A 14,011-nucleotide genomic window follows, 5' to 3' on the forward strand; every position below is an offset into this window, starting at 1 on the left:
TAAACACTTGATGATGTTTAAATTTGATGTCTTGTCGAGAATAGGACTATCTGGATGGTTCGTTATATCATTGTCCAAGCATAATTTCTGTACCAAACGTCAAAAGAGTGATAAGGTCACAGGAAGGCGTCCATCGTTGGAAGGAGAAATGTCGAGAGTTTCTCTCTTCTTCAGCTCTCTCACCCATTCTGAGTCGAAGAAAATAACAGATAAGAGAAACAGAAAGAAATTGAATATAAAGTATCATCGTGAACATTGGCCTTTATTATGTGGTCAATACTCTGAACTCAGACTTGAACCCAAATCATTCCGAGGAGTCTGTGTGACTGCAGTTAGTCAGTGTCGATCTGGTCTGTTCCCAGTTCCTACTGCACAATTACAAATGTAACCTGCCACAGACGCTGAAAATCTGAAACCTAAATGTAATGTGCTGAGAAAGACTCAACACGTCACACAGCAGAAGGAAAATACGTTTGTTTTTCACATATTCTTATCCTTTGCACGCTTACATTATGGGTTTTGGAGACTGATTCATCATCACCATTTAGTTTAAAACGTTAACTGTTTCTCTCCTCAGATCCTGTCTGAGACGCAGAGCATTTCCAGAAGTTTGTGTTGTAGCTGTCCTGACACTAGACCCTGTCAGTATGATTGCACTAACTCTTTCCTGACCATATTGCAATGGCACTTGACTCTGTTTTTAAGAATTAAACAAAGCATTTGTTAGCATATCAATAGGCGCTGTCTCTCACTCACGATTATTTCAAACAGAACTTTGACTGTGTGCAGCAGAAACTGACTGTGTCATCATCAGAATCGACCCAGTTATGTGTTCAGTAAAATACTGCACATTCCTTCTGTTAAAATTACACCAAGCACTGCATTTCTTAAACTCAATTAAGTATTGATTTGCTAATTTTATTGCGTGTTATACATTAAGATTGATTGTAATCGTTGCTCTAATAGCGCCCCTGTCATCCACATTTCAATACAGGGCGTCAGCTAGGATGTTTTCTTCAGGACAATAGGCCAACATTACAGCAACTCACTTTAAATTCCAAATTTTAATTGCATGTTTGAATCTCACGATCTTCTGTGGGATGTAAATAAGGTTGAAAGAGTGCAGAGAAGGTTCACAAGGATGTTGCCGGGACTTGAGAAGCTGAGTTACAGAGAGAGATTGAATAGATTGGGACTTTATTCCCTGGAGCGTAGAAGATTGAGGGGAGATTTGATAAAGGTGTATAAGATTTTGATGGGTATAGATAGAGTGAATGCAAGCAGGCTTTTCCCGCTGAGGCTAGGGGAGAAAAAGACCAGAGGGCATGGGTTAAGGGTGAAAGGAGAAAAGTTTAAAGGGAATATTAGGGGGGGCTTCTTCACGCAGAGAGTGGTGGGAGTGTGGAATGAGCTGCCGGATAAAGTGGTAAACTTTTAACATTTAAGAAAAACTTGGACGTGTTCATGGATGAGAGGGTGTGGAGGTATATGGTCCAAGTGCAGGTCAGTGGTTCGGCACAGACAAGAAGGGCCAAAAGGCCTGTTTCTGAGCTGTAATTTTCTATGGTTCTATGGTTCTATGATCATTCAGCCCGCAAATATTGTGTGCTGAGCCTTTTCAACAATTTCAGCTTTTACCAGAGATGGTTGGGCTTCTTTGAATTGAAACAAATGTGTTATATTCCGGTCAACAATGTTCATGTGTCGGGTCGTAGCTCCAGGAATATTCTTCCCGCTTCGGATGTTTCAACTGGTGGGCACGCGAGAGGTTCCCTCATTCAAATCGTAGGCAACCCCTTTGCTTCGTTTTGTCGAAAATAGGTGTTTTGATTTGTTTGTGGCGCAGGTGGCGGAGTTAGTTTTTGCTGGCCAGCTCCGAAAACGATTCAGAGAGACACAGAGTTTTACAGTACGGGAGAGGCCGTTCGGCCCATCGGCCATCGTGTCCGCGTCGACCGTCAACCCCCAGAACTTGAAACATGAACGCTGTTTCCCTCACCATAGATGCTGCCAGGCCTACTGAAATAACGCAGCATTTTCTGTTTTAATTTCAGGTTTCCAGTTTTTGCCGTGTTCCACTTCATATTCGGTCCGGTTTGAATGATACCAATTGCTGGGCCGTGAGTATCAATGTGCCAGAATGTTTGATGCGTTGCAAATTTGATCAGGGGGTCAAAGGAATGTATCAGAAAAGAGGGGCAGCGGCAGATCCGCACTTCATCTTGAATTCCTCGTCTTGAATATTTTTCCCCATTTCTCCATCATGAAGGCATCTTTTTTGAAAAGGTGGATCCCCTGTCATTTCCTCTAGTTCAGTTACAACATCAATTGTGTCTCTCTCTCTTTGAGCACACGCTACTGTTCGACATGTTTTAGATGGAAATTAACTTTGTTATCTCCGTCTATAAACTCAGTATTGTTGAAAGAAGCAACGACTATATATGCACGGTGTGAAAATAGGAACATCATTTTACAAAGAACAAAGAACAGAGAAAATTCCAGCACAGAAACAGCCCTTCTACCCTCCAAGCCTGCACCGGCCACACTGCCCGACAGAACCAAAGCCCCCTATCCTTCCAGGTACCATAACCGTCTGTTCCCATCCTAATCATGTATTTCTCAAGACGCCCCTTAAAAGTCGCTATCGTATTTGCTTCCACTGCCTGCCCGAGCAGCGAGTTCCAGGCACCCACCACCCTCTGTGAAACAAATTACCTCGGACATCTCCTTTAAACCTTTCCCCCCACAGCATAAACCTATGCCCCCTAGTAATTGACTCTTCCACCCTGGGAAATAGCTTCTGAGTATCCACTCTGTCCATGCCCCACAGAATCTTGTCGACTTCTATCGGGTCGCTCATCAACCTCCGTCATTCCAGTGAGAACAAACCAAGTTTCTCCAACCCCTCCTCACAGCTAATGCGCTCCATACCAGGCAACATCCTGGGAAATCTTTTCTGTACCCTCTCTAAAGCCTCCACATCCTTCTATCAATGTGGCGACCAGGATTGAACATTATATTCTAAGTGCGACCTAACTAAAGTTCTATAAAGCTGCAATACTTAATTGAGAATATTTAAACTCAAAGCCCCGGCAGATGCAGGCAAGCATGCCGTATGCCTTCTTGACTACCTTCTCCACCTGCGTTGCCACTTTCAGTGACGTGTGTACCTGTACACCCAGACCTCTCTGACTATCAATAGTCCTAAGGGTTCTGCCAATTACTGTATATTTCCTATTTGTATTAGACCTTCCAAAATGCATTCCCTCACATTTTCTTCTCATTGTACCATGAATATTCAGCACTTCTAATTTTAATGAATGAATTTTGAGGCCATGTCAGAGCAAATAAATATCCCTGGGAGCTAGCAGGTCTATTAAGATTGGGCATGAAATTTAAATTCTACAAACGTCCCTCAAGCTGAGCGAGAAACAATTGATTTTTCTTCCTGGTTTTAGAACGTGTTAGGTGAACATGATAACCACTATACTGAAGCAGCTGATCGCAGAGCCCATGCAATCAGGCTGTCTGCAATGTTCAACTCCACTATGTTGTTGCAGGTTCTAATGGTGAAACTGACAGCCCATGTCACTGAATACAAGAAGACAAACGTTACATCCGACCGGATGTCTCAATTTATCTTGAACTTCAAAATTTAAAATCTTTCATCTGTCAAATGTCTAAGAGAGCAATGATTTATGCTCAATCATTAATGCATCATTCTCACCTTCCTTCGAATAGTATCAACCAATTCTACTCAGTGTATGTTTCATAGAATCATAGAATCCCTATAATGCAGAAAATGCCATTCGACCCAACGAGTATGCACCGACCCTCTGACATCCTATCCCCGTAACACCACAGCTTTCCTCTGGATGATCTATCTAACCTAAGGGGCAGTTTCGCATGGCCAATCTACCTAAACTGCGCATATTCTGTCAATATTTAATATCCGTACATTTATTAATATAAATGTTATCATCGTGAATTGAACTTATCTGAAATACATAATATTGAATTGCAAACATGACTGACCAACAAAAGAAATCGAGTTTAAAGCAGAACACTGCGGATGCTGGAATCTGAAACAAAAACAACAAATGCCGCAAAATCCCAGCAGGACTGCTAGCATCTGCTGGGAGAGAATGGAGCCAAAGTTTTGAGTCCAGATGACTCTTCGTCAGAACGTATTTCCTCCTTTCATTCCATGAAGCTGATTTTTCTCCGTGTGAAGTCATTGTCCAATCCAAATTTGAAGAAGGAGTTTCTGCATTTTGCCTTAGTTAACAAAAGTTATCTGACGAAGCGTCATCTATTAGACTCGAAACGTTGGCTCTATTCTCTCCCCACAGACGCTGTCAGACCTGCTGAGGTTTTCCAGCATTTTCTGTTTTTGTGTGTGAAAAGAAATCGAGTCGCTGGGTGATACAGATCCCATGGTGTTTATTTCACATTGAGCACAGGCAGCTATTAAACAAAGTCAAATATCTTAAAAGGGAAGACGTTTAAGAATGATCTATTAGTTATACTTGATCCCCTTTTATTCTGGGTGTGAAACATTCTGGCGCCTAAATCCTGTTCATCTATAGGGAAGTCCAGCAGATCGCACTGAGTCTTGATTTCGTCATCTGCCTGAGTGTTTTTTTGCTACTTCTCTATTATGATGAACGATGTTAAAAGATTGTTCTGCGCAATGTTGCCATTTCCTCTAGTTCAGTTACAGTATCACTTGTGTCCGCTTTATTAGCACACAATTCCATTAGATATGTTTCAGATGGTGATTATAGGTTTGTAGGTGCAGACATGTTAGTCTGCACCTATAAACCCATTGAATTTTGTTGTACACTGAACGAATTGCCAACATGTGCATCTTATCAAAATAGGAACATTTCATTCCTCATGACGTCTTAAAATGCAGCATTTCTGAATTTGCTGAAAGCATTTGGGGCCGAGGTCACGTCAAATATAATATGGCTGTAACATCGAGATTCTGATAATGTTCAGAAACAAGCTTGAATCCTGCAAACATCGCAGTTCTATGTTTCCAATCGGTTGCAAACCAGTGACTTTTCGGGTGCAAGGCGAGCGTGATGACCAATAAGCTACAGAAATGATTGTTTACTCTAAAACCTAAAGGGACTGTCTCTGTATCATTCACTGCTCTCAGGCCCGCATTCATCTCTGTACTTCAGTTGGATTGTCTCTGAATCATTCCGCTCAATCTCAGCCTTGCCTATGTCAATGACTTTTATAGCTCTCTCAAAGTGTACAGGTGCATTGGATGATATAGGAAGTGTACAGCTTAGGGACTAAGGACTTACTTGCCTGCATAGCACCGTTGATCAAATCTTTAAACATGGTGGGTTAGCAAGCACTGAGCTGATGCTCTGCTGACGCTTCATTCAGCCACCTAGTCTTGGAAATTTCTTCGACATTAAACAGAGAGATCAGGCAGTGACAGGGCTGATCCGCTGTAGGATGCCGAAAATAGCTCCATGGCCAACAGTCTCCGACTCCAAATCACTGAATCCAGGCAGCCACTGAGCTGATGCACAAACTGGGCCACACTCACCTGCATAGGCACATTGCTCAGGTTTTTAACAGGAAGTATGTACAGGGATAGGAAAACATACCTTTCAAGTTATCACCAATTTACACTTGCATATTGCTCAGATCTACCTTGCAGCCACATTCATTTTACTGCTGCATTGTTTTGATTAAATGTTTATTTTTCTATTCTTTGATTGAAGTGTTTTTAGGCGTACATTTCTTCCCATCTGTTCTCTCTTTTGTTCGCTCCCTCAACATCAACTTCATTACTCCCTTTGTCAGCCGGAGATATCCCCTACCGCCCCGCCCCCTTTTCTATCGTCCCGTTCCCTGGTTAAATCTCGCAGTCCATGAGGTGCTGTCGGGCAGCTCTGAAGCCTTTTTAAGTCTGAGCAACCTTTACTTGGTGAAGCTGATCTTCCCAGCCAAGCCTGAATTGAAGCAAATAACAATTGGAAACGAAACATAAACTCTTTAACTGATAGCTACTCTCTCTCTCTCACTCTCGCCGATCAACCTTCCAGTCTGATGGGATTCTGCTGTGTGTTGTCTCAGCCGATCCTGGATTCAGTTGGGTGACAGTTTGATCCGAGGTTAATGAGGTTTCCTCTGGGTGTGTGTTGGAGCGGCTGACAGCGCCGCTGCTCAATCTGGCTGTAACCTTCCGCGATTCTCTGCACAAACCTCAACAGACTGGAGCACCCAATGATAGCTGGAAAGCAGTTTTTGTACGGGGGTGAGACTGCTTTCTATCACTGTGAGGCTGAAAGCGCAGTAATAGCGGCCAGCGTCAGTCAGCTGTAGGCTCGAGATGGTTAAAGTGGTTAATTTAGCCGAGGTCTGGAGATCAGCAGAGAAATTTGGTCCAAAAACTTCCCCTCTCTCTTCTTGTGTATCCCAGGACCTTTTCCATATAATGAACTGCAAATTCTTCTGTGGCTGCTGTCTGTACCAATATAGGACATAGGCGCTCGCTGTTGTGCTGTAGGTACATCGGAGAGTCACCGTTTCACCTTCTTTCCTCTCGAAAGACTGCGGCTGAGAAACAGAATCTCCATCACTCGGATCTGTAACATGTATTCAAGAAGAAAAATAAACTATGTGTTGGATGTGCTGCTGAAATAATATTAACACTTTACAGTCCAGTCTACATAACTGGAGTTATGAAGTAAAAACAAATAAAGGCTGAATTACTCAGCAGCGTCAGGAAGCATCACTGGAGAGAAGCAGAGTTAAAGTTTCAGATCGAGATAACATTTAACCAGATTGGAGTCATCCTTACCGACAAGAAACAGCCCGAACACAATGCATACGGTGAGGAACTCCATGGCGGCAGCAGAGCCCGGGGCTATGGTTACCTTTAAAAATCCAAGCATTACCGGTACGGAATCTATTTTTAACGTCACTTTCTGATTTCAATGTTCCCGTCCAATCAAACAATCTGCAATCTACCCGTCATAGATTGAGATAATATTTAAATGAGTTTCAGTGATTGGCTGAAGCTCTTTGACCAACTGTATTAAATATCTGAGACTGGAGTCAGTCACTTGAGTGAATGCAATGTGTGGTGTGACGGAAGAGTCAGCTTTGCTGACAAGACCATAAGATATAGGAGCAGAGTTAGGCTATTCGGCCCATCGTGTCTGCTCCATCATTCAGTCATGGCTGATATGTTTAGAATCCCGACAGTGCAGGAGGAGGCCATTCCGCCCATCGAGTCTTCACCGACCACAGTCCCAGTCAGGCCCCGTTTCCGTAACTCCATGGCCAATCAACCTAACCCACATACTTTTGGACTGTGGGAGGAAACCGGAGCACGCAGGGGAAACCCACGCAGACACGGGGAGAATGTGCAGACTCCGCACAGGCAGTAACCCGAGGCTGGAATTGAACCCGGGCCTCTGGCGCTGTGAGGTAACAGTGCTAACCATTGTGCTAGAGTGCCATCCCTGTGGGGTTTCTCAACCCCATTCTCCCATCTTTTCCCCATAACGTTTGATCCCTTCACCAATCAAGGACCTATCGATCTCTGTCTTAAATATACTCAATGATCTGGCCTCCTTAGCCTTCTGTGGCAAGCAATTCCACAGATTCACCACCCTCTGCCTGAAGAAATTACTCCACATCTCGATTCAAACGGGCCCCCACTTTACTCTGAGGCAGTGCGCTCGGATCCAAGACTCTCCTACTAATGGAAACATCTTCCTCACGTCTACTCTAACCAGGCCTTTCCGTATTCTGTAAACCTCAAAGAGATCCCCCACATCACTCTAAACTGCATCGAGTACAGACCCAGAGTTCTCAGGTGGAAGCAGTTTTTTATTTGATCGGTTTAAATCGTTCATATTGAATTTTATTTATTTTTATGTAGGTTTGTGATGGCTTCTCAAGATCATTAATCTCACTGTCATGTGCGTGACCTGTTCACACTGAACGCTTCGTTCTGAACAGTAGACTTCGTCGGGTTGCGAATTTAAATAAAACAATATACTGATTGTACAACAGCGGATTAGATGCAGATCCCTTGAGAGAAACAAGTTCAGCAACACAGAAACATCCAAGCTAAGAAATGAAGGTAAACGAATGCAAAGACACTGAGTGATTCGAAGGCCGAGACCGTGATCGAAGGAGAGAGATAAGTGGAGAGGAACAGATGGAGATGGAGAGAGATGAGCAAGAGGAAAGAGAATGACAGAAATGAGGCAGTGACAGGGAGATAAAAAGTGGGACAGACATTGAGATAAATGAGGGAGAGACGGGGGCAGCAAGGGAAATAGATGGTGATACGGTGAAGGGAACAGTTGCAGATATGTAGAGATAATACAGAGAGTGACACAAAGAGAGACAAACGAACAGATCACAAGAGAAACAGAGATAGACAGTGACAGGAACAAACGGGTACAACTTGAAAATCAATGGCCTAAATCCAATCAGGAAGGGATTCCAGAAAGCGAAAGATAAATAACATAATTTAGAACGTGATGCCAGCGGGGAGATTTCCGGGAGCTCCTTGACACCCTGAGAATGAAACCAGTATCACTATCACATTGTGATCCTTCTCGTGCCCCTGCAGTAAACACGCACATGCGGTGAGGCAGCTCCATCTGGCGGCGATCCGAGGTACGTTGTTAATTTCTAGAAAACCACCGAATTCTCAGAAGACGGAAGGACGTTACTGCATTCGTTTCAAATCTACGTTTATTTATTAGTGTCACAAGTCTCTGGACTAATAGATTCTGAGTTTCTCTTTCTCCCTGTATTTCTCGGGTTCTCCGGTTCTCTTTTCGTTTGGGACCGATGTATCTCGTTCTGTCATTCCGCCTCGGTTTCTCTATCTCCCTTTGTCCTGCTTCTGACCGTCTCTGTCTTCACACTGGCTCTACCTTCTTCTGTTTCTCCCCTTTTCCCTAAGGTTCAGGGTTGAGACAATCCGATTTCTCCCACTCTCCCACTTCAACGAGTCCACTCAATTACTCATTATATTGGAGCAGCAATAATTGATAAAGTTAATAACCAGAACTTAAGGGGTAACATTACGATGGAAAGATTTAAATGCAAATAACTAAAGAATATAGGAAGTGAATGTGAATCCAGGGTCATGTTTGCATCTTGTGTTGTTATTTTAGAGTAGGCATCTTATCGGAATCTTGATGGCTCCTTCTTGTTTAAAATGGGCGTTTATAACCACTATTAATTGAATAAAGCGAATCGCCAGCAACGAAATAAAGTTGGGATTATCTCTCATGCATACGTTCAACTGCATCAAATTACACTGCAATAGTAAAAGTACTGCTAGAATAATCCGACATCGTAGCACAGTGGTTAGTCATGCTGCGTTACAGCGCTTTGGACCCGGGTTCAGCCACTGTCTGTGTGGAGTCTGAAGATTCTCCCCGTGTCTGCGTGAGTTTCCTCCGGGTGCTCCGGTTTCCTCCCGCAGTCCGAAAGATGTGCTGGTTAGGTGCATTGGCCATGCTAACTTTTCCCTCAGTGTACCCGAACAGGCGCCTGAGTATGGCGACGAGGGGATTTTCACATTAACTTCATTGAAGTGTTGATGTGACTGAAAATTTTCAGCATTAAGCCAATGTTTGAATGATCAATGCCTGTTCCATGGGCTCTCTTCGCTCTGAGATATTTAATATCTTCTGTGTTTTGTTACAGGGATAAATGCTGAAGCTTCAGTGTTTCAAGATCGATCTAAATGAAGCGCTCTGGAAGGACAGAGCATATTGTTGGACTGTAAATACTCGACAGCTGCTTTTCAAACTGTGTTCTGGTGCATCCACTATCCCGGGCAAGCTCTGCGATATTTGATGAAGATATATAGCTCGGGCAATACCGATACGTCTCCGGATTTGTCAGATAGGTTCTCGGCTGCTTTGCACAAAGGAAACAACACTGTTCCTTCAAAAATCGCCAGGGCTCTTCTGCCTGACAGCGCCGTGTATTTCTGTGCCATGGAGGCCACACTGGTGCAGAAATACAGCGAACCCCGCACAAAAACCCCAGACTGGGAGTTCCGGTTAGAGATCAGCAGAGGGCGCTCCCACACCGATAAACAGAAACAATTATATCGTGTCCACAGAAAGAGTCACAGGATCATAAATGAAATATCAAATCAAAACAGAACACGCAACATGAATAGCTGTGCCGCAGTTGGGTTTTTAACTTGCAACTATACTAAAAATAGAGTTATGGTTCGTTCACTCACGCGTAGTCCTTTGATGATATTCCCTTGCCTGCGTGAATTACTGTATAGCACTTTCCCCATCTTGACTCTCCGCTTCGAGGTCGCTTTGCTCAAAGAGTCTGTTTGGTCAGAGTATTTTGCTGTCTAATGAACAGCTTAAATTAAATATACATTTCGCAAGGTTGTCATTGTGCTATTTAAAACAATCCCTGGGAACAAGTTACCATTAATGTTCATTCTGATTTTGAATGTCGGTTAAATGTTTTCTGACACAATTCGTAACCCAGTACTTCCGCCTTGCATTACCGGGGACTTCATTCCCACCCGTGTGCCTAACAATATAGCGATCTTCCCAATAGGCACATTGATTAAATCCCAGATTGGGATATTTCTGCTCACTGAAAGGCAGGTCTCCAACATTGGGAAACATGCAAATAACATGAGAGGATGCAATGAAACTAGAGCAGATTAATGAGAGTGCAGATTAGATCGAGACTTCTCTTACTTCAACTTCCCTTTTACAGAGCGGACAGCGACAATGTTCTGTGTATCCTGGGGGTGGGAGGGGGAATTTCAGACTGACACAAATATCGCCGAGATCTCGCTCCAAATCTCGGACTAAATGATAATCTTCGCATTGAATCTACTCAGTCCCATGAGGTCACAGGAGCGAAACACAAGTGAAGAAGGTGGATTTTGCAGTAATGGGTTGTAGGATGAAAGAAATACTGTGAAGGCAGCAGCAGTGGGGATAAAATGAAACAATTATAGAAAGTTACAGTAGAGGAACAGCTTATTAGTCTTGGCATATTGCTTTGAAACAACAGTTGTGATTAGTTGATCAGGAATAAGAAAGAGACAAGTTGTTTCATACGAAATTCTATTTTCACAATTTGTCACCTGTCATTGAGCCTGGGCCTTGGCGGTTAAAGCCTTGAATCTGAACCACGAGACCACCCGCTCTCCAGCATCACCTGCTCAATGTTGCCTTGTCTATCATTCCTTGTGTCAGTTAATCCACCTTGCCTTGCTCTCTACCACAGACCTTCACTTTTGTTGTTTCTACCGAGTGACTCCTGACTTTGCAATCAGAAAATGCTGGAAATACTCAGCATATCAGTTGACATTTAGCAAAAATACAAATTATGAAACGTTTCCCTAACTCTGTATTGAAAAGCATGCAGAAATATTGCTGTCCGGTTACGAACCCTCAGAAATAATGTAATAATTGAAGTGGCGAATTTGTTGTACGTTGTCAATGGCTGAACATATTACTGGTATTGAAGCAAATTGTGTCATTTTTCAGGAGAATCCCTTTGGTTCAAGTGTGCTTTCAGCGTGCTTAAAAATAACAAAAGGAGCGTCGATAAAGCAAATTTTAAAACATGCTATAACTTGCTGGTCTGATGGATAGAGTTTGACACTTTCACTGCTGTTTTGATTACAGGTCAGGATATGAAGATTTATTGCTCGTGTCCAAACCATGAAACACATTTCAGTTATTTCCCTGTAGAATGCAGGAATCCTGGTCTCGCCTCATGTCCTGCCCTTATTGAAGTGAAGACCCTGACCAAATTCAACAGGAAGTTTTATTGTCATTTCTGGCGGGAGATTAGGAACCAGACGAGGCTAAGGACAGTTTAAGTCGTAGAGGCCCTTCACTGACGCTCATTGTGTTTCTGACTGGAGAAGATTTCTCTTTGTTGCATGGATCACTTCTCTGATTAACTGACGGAACGGACTCGAAGTACCCAATGGTTCATACCAAATTCTTTGCCTCTGTGCTATTTCACTAGCAATACCGTTAAAATACCTGGTGATCGTTTGCACTTCGGTGGTAGCGGGTCCGAGTGGTCGAAGACGTTGGGTTGAGATTCCAGTCTTTGGGGAGGCGTGAATTCCAATTCAAACGCTGCTACAAGTGGTTTTAGTTCTGGACACGACGCTGGAGATTTTCAGATGTGAAGAGGGACAAAATACATTGGGGCTGATTTCGGCTGAGCATTGAATGCTGAGGGCCGGCATGATTGAGTGTGCAAAATTTTGGGGGACATGGATTGGCAGATAGGAATAGTCGTTTCCCCATAGCAGAAGGGTGAACAACCAGGCGGCATAGATTTAAGATATGGAGAAAGAGCTTCAGAGAGGATCAGAGGGTGATGGCAATCTGGAACCCACTGCCTGAAAGGTTGTTAGAGGCGAGAACACCAACACTAAGAACACTTAAGAACCTTTTAGAAGAGCACTTTAAATGCCTTGATATCACAGGCAGCCACACTCGTCACACCTCTGGAGTACAGCTCTTTTGTCCATGTGTGAACAAAGGCTGACTGGAGAAGGTTTCTCTTTGTTGCATAGTTCAGACTTCTCTGATTAACTGTCAGCTGGTTACTGCGAAGTCAGTGCTTTTGATACCATGTTTCTATCACATTCCTGATGACCGAGAGCAGACTGGTGGTAATTGTCTTGATTTGATTTGCAGTTTGCCAGGTAGATGACAGTGATGCAGTTGTACTGAAACTGCTTGACTCGGAGCGCGGCAAGTTCAGGAGCACAACGCTTTAGCAACATTGCTGGAAGATTGCCAGTGCCGGGAGCTCTCGTTGTTTCCAATGTATCCACAAACATCTTTGTCTTCCAATCAACGCTGCAGTGGAAGTGATTGTCGCATAGTGGGCGCCGCGGTGGCTTCGCAACGCCAGGGACCCGGCTTCAATTCCAGCCTTCGGTAATTGTGCGGCGTTTGCACGTTCTCCCCGTGTGTGCCTGAGTTTCCTGCGGGTGTTCCAGTTTCCTCCCAGTGTCCAGGTGTGCATGTTAGGTGGATTGGCCACGTATTTGCTGTAATTGCTTATAAATGATAGATTGACTGTGTGACTATCTGGCAAAGTTTAGACAATGACATGAAATGAGGCAATGGGAAAATAGATGATTATGGTCTAATTGCAAATCTCTCATATCAGCTTTTCCAGTGGTCAGGATTAGGCGCCGTGCCCGGGATTGATTCCCAGTCACGGGGTGAACATTTTTTTGTTTAACTCTTCATTAAATCAAATTAGGCCTCACATCGTCTGTGAAAGGAGAAACAAGGGTTAATCTTCAAACTGGATGAATTGTATCAGACGTGGAAAAGTCAGAGATGTAACAACAAGTATAAGCTCAGAAGAAGAATTTAACGGCAGGCACACGGCAAACATTGATCGTTTGAAGTAACTGGCACATGTCAAATTCTGCCCCTTTATCGCCACATATTCTAACTCCCTGCTCTCCCGCTCAAACACATCTATTTCCATCTGAAAATGCAGTCTGTTCCACTGATTATTATACAGTTATTGCAACGGAATTGCAAAGGGTTGGCTCCATGGCTCAGTGGTTAGAGCACTGGTCTCGTAAACCAGAGGTCGCGAGTTCGACCCTCGCTGTAGCCTTATTTTCAACTTTAGTTTGCAGCAAGTTACACGTGGTAATTTAAACGCTCGGTCGAATGCGGCCTTGATGTCAAGGCCTATCACTCTCAGCTCACCTCGGGAATTCAGCTCCTTTGTCCATGTTTGAACAAAAGCTCAAATGAGGACAGCAGCTGAGTCACCCTGGCGAAACTCAAACTGGGCTTTGCTGAGGAGGCTGTTGATGACCCTGCCATTGCTTCACAGATGATCGACAGTCGTCTAAGTTGGCGGTAATTGGCTAGTTGAATTTGCCGTGCCTTTTTTTGTGCAGGACATACCTGGGAAATTTTCCACATTGTTGCGTAGATGCCAGTGTTGT

The 14,011-nt window shown here is 43.6% G+C and overlaps 1 non-coding gene across 1 annotated transcript; it reads left to right on the forward strand.

The window, feature by feature from the left end:
- Positions 1-13,598: 13,598 nt before the first annotated feature.
- Positions 13,599-13,671, forward strand: trnat-cgu (transfer RNA threonine (anticodon CGU)). The gene has a single exon. It is a non-coding gene; the product is annotated as a tRNA-Thr (tRNA).
- The last annotated feature ends 340 nt before the right edge of the window (positions 13,672-14,011 follow it).

This window comes from Mustelus asterias, unplaced genomic scaffold (assembly GCF_964213995.1).
Source record: "Mustelus asterias unplaced genomic scaffold, sMusAst1.hap1.1 HAP1_SCAFFOLD_277, whole genome shotgun sequence".
NCBI lineage: Eukaryota > Metazoa > Chordata > Chondrichthyes > Carcharhiniformes > Triakidae > Mustelus > Mustelus asterias.